We start from the raw sequence: 14,988 nt of genomic DNA on the forward strand, positions 1-14,988 counted from the left end.
ACATTTATTTATTATTTTTGATGAGTTATGATGATTTTCTAGTATGAACAATCATGCACCACAAGAGTGATGCTTGTTTGCGCCTTGAGAGAGTAAAAAAGTCATTTCACATGAAGCATGTGAAAATGACCAAGTAAAGAAGGGCATATGCCCATGTGTGCAAGAGCACACAAATGTGTATAGTCAACGGCTTTGAATTTTCCGGATAAAATCAACTATGCGACAATTTCAAAAACTATCTTTATTAAGCAATGCCACACATACTCATGTGTCATGTTTGGTAGGTAAAATAAAAAAGGCGTAAGGCTGATATGCGTTATTTTACATGCAGATTCTTTTTAAGAACCAAACAGGGAGAAAAGGAGAAAGTTTAGAGCCTTGGACACCAAAGAGGAGTTTGGGATCATCGGAATCACCACCACCATACTAAGTTTTAACAAGTCTTCAGAGGGCAAGTAAGTAGTTGGCCTCTTCCTATTTGAATTTAGTTAATATTTCATAAAAATGCCATAGTATGATCTATTGTTGATCTATTTGAATGAATATGCAATTTTGATGAAAGATTTTAATGCTATGTTGTTCAAAAGATCATGATAGTGGGGAAACTCGCAAATTATTTGTTTATATTTACTTGAGATAGTTGATTGTGGTGTATTGATTGATGGTTTTGTGATCTAAAAATTGGGTATGTTTTGCTAAATATTGGATGTAATATGATGCTTACGAATGCCTAGGAATGTTTTGGCATGAATTTCAGATTGTACGTCATGTTTTGATGGTTGGAAAACATCAAACTAGTAGGTTAGCAATTTGCAAGTCATGGTACACGGTACTTTCATAAAGAAAGGCTTTTTGAATTACAGTGCATCATCTTGAGAAGGGACATTACACGGTCATATGGTATGAGACATACGATCATATGAGTTTTCTTGTAAAGTGGACAACCGTGTTAGGTGAAGAAACAATTGTATATGGTCATAGGTTTAGTTTTGGTCAATACAAGGATGACTATTAGTCAGCAATCTAGAGGGACACTTGTCCCTAAGATACCACATGCCCGTGTAAGGACTTTGTGATGAATGCAAGGAAAAACAAGGCTAAGGAATGCCCATGTGCTTCAAGTAAAAAAAGAGAAGACTAGTTTACTACTAGGTTATATACAAAGAGGGGAAGGAAGAAGAAAGAGGAATGAAAGGCTTTAGCAGACAAGTTAAAATAGTTAGCTAAAGTAAAAAGTGTCCAATTGTGTGGAAGATAGTACAAACCTCAATCGAGTCAAATCTAGGTCAAAAATAGGAAATGTTAAGAAAAGTGGTGTACACTTAGTTAGCCATCAAATGTATGTGTAAGTGGTAACCTATGTGAAAGTAATCAAACTATACGAGAGATGAATACCCATGAGATGTATCATGTACTCTATACCAAGTTACATTAGTCATATAGTTCAGCTCAAGCATACATGGTAAGTGATTATGGCATTTTATTTAGTTTCTTCGGTGGTAGTTCAGATAGTAGTCTCAAAACTAGGCATATATGGTAAAGAAAAGACTATAGCTAGTTTTCTTATGTAATCAAAGTATTATAACTAGTTAGCCTGACAGTTTGACTGACATATGCGTAAGACACTATAGTTAGTAGACATTTGAGATATCGATTACTTTTACTAAGACATCAGATATGTTAAGATTAGTTTAGGCCTTAATAGTCTATATGAGATGGCCTATGTACTTAAGGCATGAGGGTGCTAAGAGTATATGGATGGGCATAGGATAGTGTCAGAATGAAGTAATATTTTAGCGACCAATTCCAGCAAGAGGTAGTGGAAGTAATATTTAAAACTTTTTAAACAACCAAAATATTGAAAAAAAAATCCTATTTTAGATTATCACATGCATGACATGCAGTCTAAACAAGATACAAGTATTAAGAATGCAATACCTCTATTTGTAGGTCCACCTTTCTTTACGTGCCAAGGATCTCACTATCTAACTCAAGGTAAGGAGGAATTCGGATATCCACATGAAGCACGGATAGAGAGAAAGCTAGAAAACACTTACAGTGGTTTGCGAAGATGTATGAACGAGTGATAGTTTTTGGGTAACAGACATTCTTTGTGTATTTTTCTCAAAGGGAATGAAAAAGGAAAAATGTAATCGCGCCATTCCTCTTATAAAAGTTGCCATGAACAATCATTTCATTAAAATCCACTTTTTATCTTATTTTTATTTAGAATTCACAAAATCTCAAAATTTGCATTGCACATGCGGATATGATATCAGATAAAATATTTAAATTTAAGTTAGCATGAACGATTATTTTTCTAGAAAGAATGGTTGTTTGTCCTCTTGATAAAAGGCTAATTAGGCTTTTCAATCCTAATGGAAAAGTGCAATACAAATATTATTTCTCCACAACCCATAAACACTAGGATTGTTATATCCTGGTCCTTTAGACCTAAAGTTAGATTCGAGTCAAATTGGGCCTAAACAAAGTAAAACTAATTTTTGACTTGTTTTTAGGGGGCTCAATCTGGGCTCGTTAAGCCTGTAGATAACTCATTCATGTTCAGCTCGTTTTGTGGATCGGGAGTTCATGTTTAGCTTGTATAAGGTTCTGGTTCATGTAGATAAGCTAAACTTGGCTTAGGTTTGTCAAACTCATTTGCTCGAATTTGGTTCCTTTTTGGCTTGTCTGGTTTAAAAAAATTTTGTAATATATTTTAACTCGAGTTTGGGCTTGTGATCGATTTTCAAATATATTTTAGCTCAAATTCAAGCTCAAGTTTGAGTTTGTACATGTCATGCTTAAGCTCATGCGAGCAAAGTTCGTGTCAAGCTCACCCTGAATCCAACCCTATTTAAATCTTCTTAGATTCAAAATTCTCAACTTGGTATCTAGACTAATCCATCTCAAATAATCTCATGTCTTTTTAGTTTGAATTGACTTATTAGATATAGTGACCCATAAGTTTTCTACTGAGCTGACAATGTTTGAATTTAGGTTGAATTTGGATACAGAATAAGATTTGCTTCTAGCAAAGCAACATAGCCACTTGATTAACAGAGTGTTAACGAACAACTTTAAAGTCTTATCAACTTCATGATTATGTGTAATATGATCATTTCATCAACTGACATCTCTTAATACTAAGACAAAGATACTTGTCTATCTCAGTAAGACCTATATATGAAATGATATCAACCAATGATCAAACAATATGGATCAAGCTTTGATCTGATCTTATTGTGGCCACAAATTTAAATGGTCATTGATGTCTTATAATATTCTTATCAGAGATGTCTTTTCCTATGCTTAAGAGTGATGAATCCTTTATTGATTCATCATAGCTTTTATACATATCTTAATTTTGCCAACAATCATCTATATAGTTACCTTTTTATAGTGACACATTTGGTGATGTCAAACCATAATAGTCTTTGTACAAGACGATCTAATGACCTCAAGTCAGTGGATCACTTATACTGTAAGTAAGAAGATTTATTCTATAGACATTAGAGCAACCTGTTAGGGTAGATGCCCTAGAGCCAATTGATTTAACATCTATAATGGTAATTTATCTCATTAATTAATAAAAGGATTTATAGTTATTCAATTCATATACTTGTCTCTTATATGATTGTGTGAATAACATGCCTTTAGAATGGTACAACTATAATGAAGGGATCAGCCGATTGATCATAAGAACCCTATACACATATTAAGTGGTCATTCTAGAAATGTCTATAATCCTGACATTACAATGACCAAGGGCATATGTAATAGTAATGAGATTATCATAGTGTTAAGCAACCCCAACAAAAGGTGAAAATAGTTATCACGTGTCAAAATTGTTTGTTGACAGGTTAGTATAACACATAGGTGCATGTTATAGATATGTTCATTAGATTGATTCTATTGGAGGATATCTATATGGATGGTTGCTCTAGTGTCTATAAAACAAATCCTCTAAACACCATAGGTGCATGTGATCCTTTGACTTAAGGTTGCTAAATCATCTTGCATAAGGATTGGTATGATTTGATATTATCCAACGTATTATTGTAATAAGAGTGTCATAAAGGTAGTGATTGGCCATATTGTGAAATGCATGGAGGTTATGGTTGATCAATAAAAAATCCATCATTCTTGAGCATAGGCGAAGATATCTGATATGCAAATATTAAAAGACATTCATGACTACTTGAATCTGTGACCATAGTAGGATGAGGTTATAGTCTAATCTGTATAAGTCATTAATGTGTATCAGCTCATATCAAGAAACTACTGAGATGACACATTTCTATGTCTTAGCCTCGAGAGATATCAGTTGAGGAAAAGATTGAATTGTACGTAACTATGATGTTGTAAAAACTTATAGAGATGTTTGCTAACACTCTATCATCTGGGTGACAATGATGGTTTGCTATAGGCCAACCTTGGTCTATGTCTTAATTTGACTAGAATTTAGACACTGCTAGTTCAATAAAAAGCTTATGAGTCATACACATTAAGGGGTTGATACAAACCAAGAGGTAAGGATCGTTTGACAACAATCCTCAAATTATGAAAAAAAGAAATGTATTGATGTGTTTGAACTGGAATCATGTAAATGCATTACGTGGTTTTGAATGGATCCACTTAATAGTGTAATCGAGCAAGGCCAAATGATGGATGTGAGTCAACTGACTAAGTTAACTTGTAGGTAAGGTGTTTTAGTTAAATAAGGATTCTTCCGCATTCTTGTTTGATAGAGAATTTATGTTAAGTTTAAATCTTAATTTCATTAGGATTCCTATTCATTAAAACTTTCAATAAATTAAGAGTCTTAATTTAATAAGAACTCTTGGACACCTTATTAGCTAAGTAGTTAGTATCCTAAGTAACTTAAAAGTGGTGCACACCTTATAAATAAAGGTGTTTAATTTGAGTCAATTTTTTTTTTATAGCAAGCCAACACGTACATCCTAAACACACATCTTTATGTCTAGAACCTTATTAACGCAAACTTCCATTGTTATGACCTTCTTCTCACTTTGTTGTTATCTAATTTCCAAGATCCAATCGATAGAAGCCTTAGTAGTATTCTTTCTGGATCACCTCCCATTTTTGCTCCATGTAAATAACAAAGTGCCACATCAAAAGGGTTGGATAACGATCTTTATATAGCCATGTAAAGTCTTGGAGGAGCCAATAATACGAGTATAATTTCTAAACACTCTATATGTGTTTAATATATTCATGAATCTATGCATTAAAACATATATTCTAGATGAATTTTAAGATCTTTGATAATTTTTAAAATTTTTAATTCTGCTGCACTATGGGTTAATGGCACCTTAAAACCCTTTAGTGGTATCAAAGCCACTATTTACTCATATTTTTATGAAAATATACCTACAATTTTTTATTATACTTATATATCGTTGCATGTAATTGATGAATAATCAAAACCTTAAAATTGGTAAAGTTTATTTGCAATCAAGTTGCCGCATGATTTGTTGAGGTCAAGAACAATAATTGAGTGATTATTCCTAAAATTTTTGTGAGTTTAATTATTGATGTTGGATTAAATTCAAGGTTGATAGTCGGTTTGTCATGTGAGTATTGTTTACGCGCCACCATTACTCACATGATAATTGGCTTGCACATGATGGCTCTTGGATTTTTCGTCACTGGAAAGTCTATAAACCGAGGTTAGAAACACCACCTTCCACAATTGGAACAAAAACTAAATAAGGTGGTGCCACGTATGACAAGGCTATTCTGGCCACTCGGACATGATAGGGCAACCTTTGCCTTGTCCCATTTTTAAGGTATGGGTTGGTATATCACCAAATGACACATGTTTGGGTAGTTTTGTCTAGGTTGCATGTTGTCGTTGGTGCACTCATTACACCTTAAACTTGTGCATGGTTGGGCAATTTTTCTACCTAAGTCTTGATTGTTTTTGGTGCAAACTATGTATGGTGGTCTTCCATCATACCTTTGACATGTATCTCAAGATGCTTACAGGCCTTTCAACATTAGGAATTAGCTTTTGGTTTGAGTTTCATTGAATTGGAACCAAAACTAAAATTTTCTTGAGTCTTGGGGCTGAATGATTAATTTGCAAAGTTTTAGGGATAAAATTTCAATTTAACACTGGGCTTGCTCATTTGCCTTACTCCTTTTTCTTTTAGACTAGGTTGTTATTTTATTTTCTTAGAATTATATAACTAGGAAACAAAATCATGTAATTATTAAAGACTAAAGGTAAAAAGGATAAACGGGAAGATGAAGACTCGAAGACAAAATATTCACCTAGGTTGACTCGTCAAACTTCTCTTGGCTTGAGAGGTTTGACATTTGTTATGACTGTGTACTAATACATTTTAATTTTACGTTGTTGGCAAGATATGAATAGTTATATTTTTTCATATATCACCTAACATGCAACATGTAATATGATGAAACCAATTAATTAAAAACCCAAAATTAAATATTAAATCTAAGATTAAATTGGTGTATTCTAATATGATGCCCTAATTAAGCCCCTGTTCGTTGGAACCTTGTTTGCCAAAGCAAAGGCTACACTTCTACCAAGTGGAAAATTAGGAGATGTTCATATTGGGCCTTACTTAACTATTGTACTTTGCTTGCTCGCCAAAGCAAAAGTGAATTATCTTAGACACATGAGTAAGGAATGCAGCATCTATCTTACTAATACCAAAAGTCACATTTGAGGTTGCACGATTTGTTAGGTCAAAACCTAGCATGAGATCATGGGCTTTTGGTGATTAATTTCAAATTTATCTATTCAATTATTTGAACTTGTTCGTCAAAATGATAGGGAAAATCAATACGATAGGGTCTCAATCCACTAGAAAGTTTACTGGAACTTTTCAAGTATAATAATGAGGGCTATTAGCCTGAGGAAAATAGTGGGAGCATTTTAATTAATTAAATTCATAATTAAAATGAATATTAATTATGAATAAAATTACTAATTATCTTTATTTATAAATTGTATATCAAATAATCACTATGTCAAATCCAACGTATCAATCAATTCTCAAAAAGAAAATTGGCTCAATGAAAGTAACTTCACTGATTGGTACAAAAATCTTTGGATTATTTTACAATAGAAAAAGAGGTTGTACATCTTTGAAGTGTCATTACCCAAATAACTTACTCCCAATGCCACCCAGACAGAGAAGTTATGTTCAATAAATATCTTGATGACTTTATGGAAGTTCAGTGCCTCATGTTGACTTTTATGACACTTTAGCTTAAAAAACAACAAGAGGAAATGGATGCTCCATCCATACTTGGTTACCTTTAAGAGTTATATGACATTCATGTGAGGGCTGAGTGATATGAGGTGACAAATGCTTCGTTTGATTGCAAACTCTTCAAGGGAGGACAAGTTGGCCCTCATATAGTCAAGATAATTAGCTATATTGAGAGATTAGCGAGCTTGAGCTTCATCATGGACAATGAGCTTGCCATTGACCTAGTGTTGAAATCCCTCCCCAAATCATGGGCTAATTTTATTATGAATTTTAAGTTACATGAAAAGGAAAAATCCATGGAGGAATTGTTGTACATGCTTAAGCAAGCTTAACAATAGGTACGAATAATAGCTTTAAATAATGTGCTTATGGTTAAAGGCCAAACACCTAAAACCAAAGCCAAAGGCAAACACAAGGCCAAAGCCAAAGCTAAACCCAAGGCAAAAAAACAACCTAATACTGCTACTCAACCAACAAGGGGTATAGGGAAGGGGAAGGTTGTCTACTTCTATTGTGGCAAAGTTGGTCACTAGAGAAGACATTGCAAGACCTTTCTAGAGAACAAGATGAAGAAGACAGCTAAAACCTATACTTCCGATATGTTTGCCATTGAGATAAATTATTCTCCTTATTCATCTTAGGTTGTAGACACATGATGTGGTTTTTATATTTGTTCTGATATATAAGAATTGCGACACAGTAGATCGTTTCCCAAATGAGTTGTTGACTTACAAGTTGGAAATGGAACACGTGTTACTGCATTAGCCATAGGAATTTATTATCTTAGGTTGCCTATTGAGCTTGTTTTAGAATTAAATAATTACTATTATGTTTTATCTGTTTTTAGAAATTTAATTTTTGCATCTATTTTAGATAAGAAAGGATATTCATTTTTTATTGATGGTGGTACTATAACAATTAACTTTAATAATAATAATATTCTTTATGAAATGACCGATTTGCATAATGATTTGTAAATTCTAAAATTGGATAATGAAATTCTCAATATGAAAAATAATAAACATTTGAAAACAAACAAATTGAATACCACATATCAATGGCATTACAGGCTATACCACATAGGACTGAAACATATATCAAGGCTTTTTAAACAAAGAGTATTACAATCATTTGACTTCTAATCTTATAATGAATGCAAATCATGTCTGTTAGATAAAATAGTCAAAACACCCTTCATTGGACACAGTGAAAGGGTGATTGAACTACTAAGGATCATTCATAGTGATGTGTGTGGGCCTATGATAGTGCATACTAGATGTGGGGAAGTCTACTTCATCACATTAACTGATAACCTCAGTAGATATGACTATGTGCTTTTGTTGAAACACAAGTTTGAATACTTTGACAAATTCAAAGAATTCAAACCAAAGTAGAAAATCAGCCTGGAAAACAAATCAAAATTCTTTGAAGTGATAGAGAAGGTGAATACCTAAGTGATAAATTTAGAAGATACCTGAAAGAACATGAGATAGTCTCTCAACTCACTCTTCCTAGTATACCATAACATAATAGTGTATTTGAATGATGGAATAGGACTTAGACCTGGCCACGGGCCAACCGGACCAGATAAAACTGAAACAGGAACCGGTAAACCCAGATCCGGACTGAACCGGAACCGAAACTAGAATTTAGCAGTTCAATTTTAGTTTACTTAATTTTGAATCGTGAAACCACCAGTTCACACCCGGTTTATGAATCGACATGTAAACCGATGGTTTACTGTGCTGAACCGAAAAATTTTGAATTTTTTTTATTTTTTTAAAATTTATTAAAGAGCCAACGGTTCCCTGCGCAGGGAACCGTTGGCTTTGAAAAGAAAATTGCAGGGGACCGTTGGTCCCCCGCAATTTTCAGAGTTTTCCCCTGCAATTTTTAAAATCACATTTCACTCCCCTATTTTTTAATTTTTTTCAAAAAAATTTTTTCGTGTATATTTATCCATTCAAATTTCAATCTCTCCACACTCTCACTCAATTCTTCAAACTCTTATTCTCATTCTTTCAACTCTTAATACTCTTTCAATCTTTCAATTCAATCAAATTCTCTTAAATTTAATTAAATTCTTTCTTAATTTTTTATTAATTCCAATTTCTATTTTTATTATACAATTCATAATTAATTATAGAATTTATTTCTATAATTAATTTTATTTATTATCTTTCATAATTAATCATATAATTTATTTATATAATTAATTTTATTTATTATCAAAAAATGGTAAGTAGTGGAAATTCTTCCAGTAATAGGAGATTTGGTCAATATTCACATATATCAAATGTGAATGAAAATCAAATGTCAATATTCACATATATCAAAGGTAAGAGAACTACGTAGACTTTGATTCTTCTAAACCTCAAAAAGATACATAGGAAGCTTAATTGAAAAATTAAGTCCAAGTTTTTCTTTTAATTTTCAATTATTGTAATTAATAATTTAAAAATTAAATCAAGATCATGTATTAGAATTGACGGTTCAATGTCGGTTTCAAATCAGAACTGTCGATTCTGAACCGAGGTCATGAACCGAAACTGTCGGTTTCAAACAATGAACGAACCATCCTATTACAGTTTCAGTTTAAGGTCCTTAATTTTTCAAACCGTGAACCAGCGGTTTTGAATCGAAATTGCTGGTTCATGAATCGTGGCTAGGACTAATAGGACTTTGATAGAAATAGTCAGGTTCATGATGAGTTTTACCGATCTACCCATGTCTTTTATGGGATATGCCCTAGAGACTATTACCTATACACTGAACCGTATCTTATCTAAATCTATGGAAAAAAACCCTATATGAGTTATAAATTGGGTGAAAGCCTAATATAGAATACTTGACGATTTGGGATTGTGAAGCTTATGTTAAAAAATTGACTTCGAATAAGCTAAACACTAAGTCTGAAAAGTATATCTTTGAAGGGTACCCAAAAGAAACTAAGGGATATTACTTCTATCACCCGAAGAAGTGAAAAGTTTTTGTTACTTATACTAACTTTATTCTTAAGAGGACTAGTAGGAAGAGGGTGGAACTCGATGAAGTTCTTATACCATAAGACACCAAAGATGTTAGATTAGACAATGTGCTAACACAAATGTTTGATCATGAGGAAGTTCCTCAACCTCAAGAGTAATAACCTCAGAGCACACAAAAGCTATATAAATTTACATAAGTATGTCGTAAGCCAGAAAGATTTGACTTTCTTATGACTTAGCACGATGACGTATTAGTTATCTCTGATGACAAACCTGAGACCCATTATGACACTGTCTCAAGTCCAAATTTTGATAAATGGTTGGATGTCATAAAATCTGAAATAGACTTTATGTACTAGAACCAAGTATGGACTGTGGTGGATGCACCTGAAGAAGTCATAGTCGAGGGGTGCTAATAGGTTTTCAAAAAGAAAACTAACATGGATGGTAATGTGTATACCTATAAAGCACGATTGGTTGTCAAAGGTTTCACACAAAAATATGGCATTGACTATGATGAAACCTTTTCGTTAGTTGCTACACTTAAGTCTATTAGAATTATGCTTGTTATTGTTGTATATAATGACTATGTAATCTTTCAAATGGGTGTCAAACTACCTTTCTAAATGGTAAACTTGTAAAGAACGCCTATATAAAGCAACTCAATGGTTTTGTTCTTGCTAGACAGACTAATAAATTATACAAGCCGTAAAAGTCCATTAATAGGCTTAAATAGACTTCCAAAAGCTGGAATATTCATTTTGATGAAGTTGTACAAGAGTTTAGTTTCATCAAAATCAAAGATGAGCCATGTGTGTATAAAAAGGTCAATAGGAGCATAGTTGCATTTTTTGTATTGTATGTTGATGATATCTTGATTATTAGAAATGACATACCAAACTCACAATTGGTAAAGGCTTAGTTGTTAAAATGTTTCTCCATGAAAGACTCAGGAGAAACAACCTACATTTTTGGAATTAAAATTTTCCAAGATAAAAGGTGTAAACTGCTTGGCCTAAGTCAAAACACGTACATAAACAAGGTGTTAAAGAGATTTTGTATAAAAGAATCCAATAAAGAATTTCTACCAATGTTTTATAATGTATACTTTCAAAAGAGATATGTTCATCTTCATAATCTATGAGAGATAGGATAAGTAGGATTCTATATGCCTTGACTGTAGAATCCATCATGTACGTCATGCTATATACGAGGATTGATGTCTCATATGTTTTAAGCATTTATAGTAGATATCGATCTTATCTAGGTGAAAGACACTTGATGACAATCAAGAACATCATAATGTACCTAAGAAAGACAAAGGATACATTCTTAGTCTAAACACAAACTCAGACAATATCATTTGATCTTAAAGATTATTCTGTGAAGTAACATGCAAATAGAGATGATTGATATAGATGACAATTAGGTTGACCTATTAACAAAGTCTATACCGTAATAGAAGCATGAAAGACATGTAGTAAGATTGGACATTAGATATATGACCGATTGGCTATGGTGTAAGTAAAAGATTGTTAGAGTAGATGTTTTAGAGCCAATTGATTTGACATTTGTAATTGTAATTTATCTCATTAATTAATAAAAGGATTTTTAGTTATTTAGTTCATATGCTTGTCTATTATATGATTGTGTGAATAACATGCATTTAGAATGGTAGAACTATGACAAGGGGATCAGATAATTAATTATAGGAACCCTATGCACACATTAAGTGGCTATTCTAGAAATGTTCATAATCCCGGCATTACAATGACGAAGGGCATATGTAGTGGTGATAGGATTATTATAGTATTAAACAACCCCACTGAAAGGTAGTGATAAATATCATATGTTAAAGTTGTTTACTAACTGCTTAGTGCAACACATGGGTGTATGTAATAGATGTGTTTATCGGATTGACCCTAGTGTTTATATAACAAATCTTCTGAACACCATGGGTGCATGTGATCATTTGGGTTGAGATTGCTAAACTGTCTTGTGTAAGGATCGATATGGTTTGACACTATCCAACGTAACGTCATAATAGAGGTATCATAAAGGTAAAGATTAACTATATCGTGAGATGCATGGTAGCTATGGTTGATCAATAAAGGATTCGTCACTTTTGAGCATAATAGAAGATATCTCATATGTGAAATGCTAAAAGACATTTATGACTGTTTGAATTTGTAGCCACAGTGGGATAAGGTTTAGGTTAATCCATGTAAGTCATTAATGTGTATCAACTCATATCAAGGAACTACTAAGATGACACACTTCTATGTCTCAACTTTGAAAGATATCAATTGAGGAAATGATTGAATTGTACGTAACTATGATGTTACAAAATCTTATAGAGATGTTCGCTGATACTTTCTTGTTCGAGTGGCCATGATGTTTTGTTCACTGAGATGTTCATAGAAAATCCTGAGTCTCCCATGGGTTTAACACCATTCCTCTTCTTTGGAATTTTTTTTTGACTTTTTTCATGTTTTTGGATTACGAAAATGACAAAGAAGGTCAGTACATCATCTCTACTCTTGTTTGAATTATTTTATTATTAGGATTATTCTAATTTTATGAAGATTTTGAGCGTTGAATGTTTAGAGTTTTGGTTTTGAACAATGCATAAAATGTATTAATTCTTGCTTTTTTTAATTGAATTGTTTAACATTTATTGTGTTATAATTTGTATAAATTTAATTTTGTTAAAATTTGAGACTAAAATGATGATTTTTGACCAAAAATGACTTAGATTTGCCAGAGATCCACCCCAGGGTGAATAAAATCTCCCTCGGGTTTGAACGACACCAAGTGGGAGGGGGGAAGAATGAGATTTTTGAAATAGTAAGGACCTAGGGGAGATTGGGGGAAACCATAGGGGAGGGGATATTTTGAATAGTAAATTCAAGGGGTGCTTCAGGGAACCCAGTGAATTTGGGGAGTAGGGGGAAATTAATTTTTTGAAACTGCAGGATCTGTGAGAAATAAGAAAATTGATAAGGGGACAAGAAAAAAATATAGAACTTGTGAGAGAGTAGAAAATATATAAAAAGGCAAATTGATATTTTTCACTACATGTAGTTTTCGGATTTCTTAATTGTTTTTTCTGTTTTAAAGTTCTTTGACATATTATTTTCGAATTTCAAGTTTGTTTATTATTTTTGTGCTTTCTATGTCTGTTTTTTGATGTAATTTTTGAATTTCAGATCGATTTTTCAGTTTTTGCCATCCTAAGCTATTCCAATGTTTAATTTTCCAATTTCATGTCTGTTTTTCCTAATTTAGGGTTCTTCAATGTGTATTTTTCAAATTTCAAGTCCGTTTCTTGATTTTTGTGCTTTTTAGGCCCCTTTTTCAATGTAATTTTCGAATTTTACATCAATTGTTTTTTTGTTTTTGCCGTTCTAAGCTATTTCAACATTTAGTTTCCAAATTTCATGTCCGTTTTTCCTATTTTAGGGTTCTTCGACGTGTAGTTTTTGAATTTCAGGTCTATTTCTTGATTTTTGTGCTTTCTAAACTTATTTTTCATGTACTTTTCAAATTTCAGATCAATTTTTTAGTTTTTGTCATTTTAAGCTATTTTAATGTTTAGTGTTTAAAACTCAAGTCTGTTTTCTTATTTTTGTCCCTTAGGGTATATCGATTTTTAATTTTTGAATTTTCAATCAATTTTTTAGTTTTTGCAATTCTAGGATATTTCAATATGTAGTTTTCGAATTTTAGGTTTGTTTTGTGATATTTGTCATTTTAAGGTTTTTGGATGTGTAGTTTTCAAATTTTTGTTCAGTTTTTTTATTTTTATTATTCTAGAATATTTTAACATGTAATTTTTTAATTTTACGTTGATTTATCAATTTTTGTCATTCTAAAGTATTTCAATATTTAGTTTTCGAAATTTAGGGCCCTTTTTTTTTGTTATTTTACGATATTTCGACTAGTAATTTTTGAAATTCTAATCAATTTTGTAGTTTTTGTCATCTAGGGTATTTCAATATTTAGCTTTTGAACTTTAGGTCTGCTTTCGATATTTGTAATTTTAAGGTTTTTGGACGTGTAGTTTTCAAATTTTTATTCAGTTTTTCTATTTTTATTATTCTAGGGTATTTTAATATGTAATATTCAAATTTTAGATTGATTTATCAGTTTTTGTCATTCTAGGACATTTAAACGTTTAGTTTTCGAAATTTAGGTTTTTTTTTAATTAATTTTTGTCATTTTAGGGTATTTCGATATGTAATATTCGAATTTCAAATTGATTTATTGGTTTTTGTCATTCTAGATTATTTTAATGTTTAGTTTTCTAAATTCATGTCCTTTTTTAATTTTTGTCATTTTAGGATATTTTGACTTGTAATTTTCAAAATTTTGATCGATTTTTCAGTTTTTATTATTCTAGGGTATTTTAATGTGTAGTTTTTGAATTTCATATTTGTTTTTTTATATTTGTCATTTTAAGGTTTTTGGATATGTAATTTTCAAATTTTAGTTCAGTTTTCTAATTTTTTTTATTTTAGGGTATTTCACTGTTTAATTTTTAAATTTAAGATTGAGTTTTCAATTTTTTTGATTTTAGGGTATTTCAATATGTAATTTTTGAATTTCAGGTATCATTTTTTGTCTTTGATTTTATATCTGTTTTTTATGAAATTCTTATAAACTTTAATTTTTTTTTACAGGATATTTCTCATAAAAGAAAACGTGATGACAGTGAATTGAGAATTTTG

Source organism: Mangifera indica, chromosome 11 (assembly GCF_011075055.1).
Source record: "Mangifera indica cultivar Alphonso chromosome 11, CATAS_Mindica_2.1, whole genome shotgun sequence".
Classification (NCBI taxonomy): Eukaryota; Viridiplantae; Streptophyta; class Magnoliopsida; order Sapindales; family Anacardiaceae; genus Mangifera; species Mangifera indica.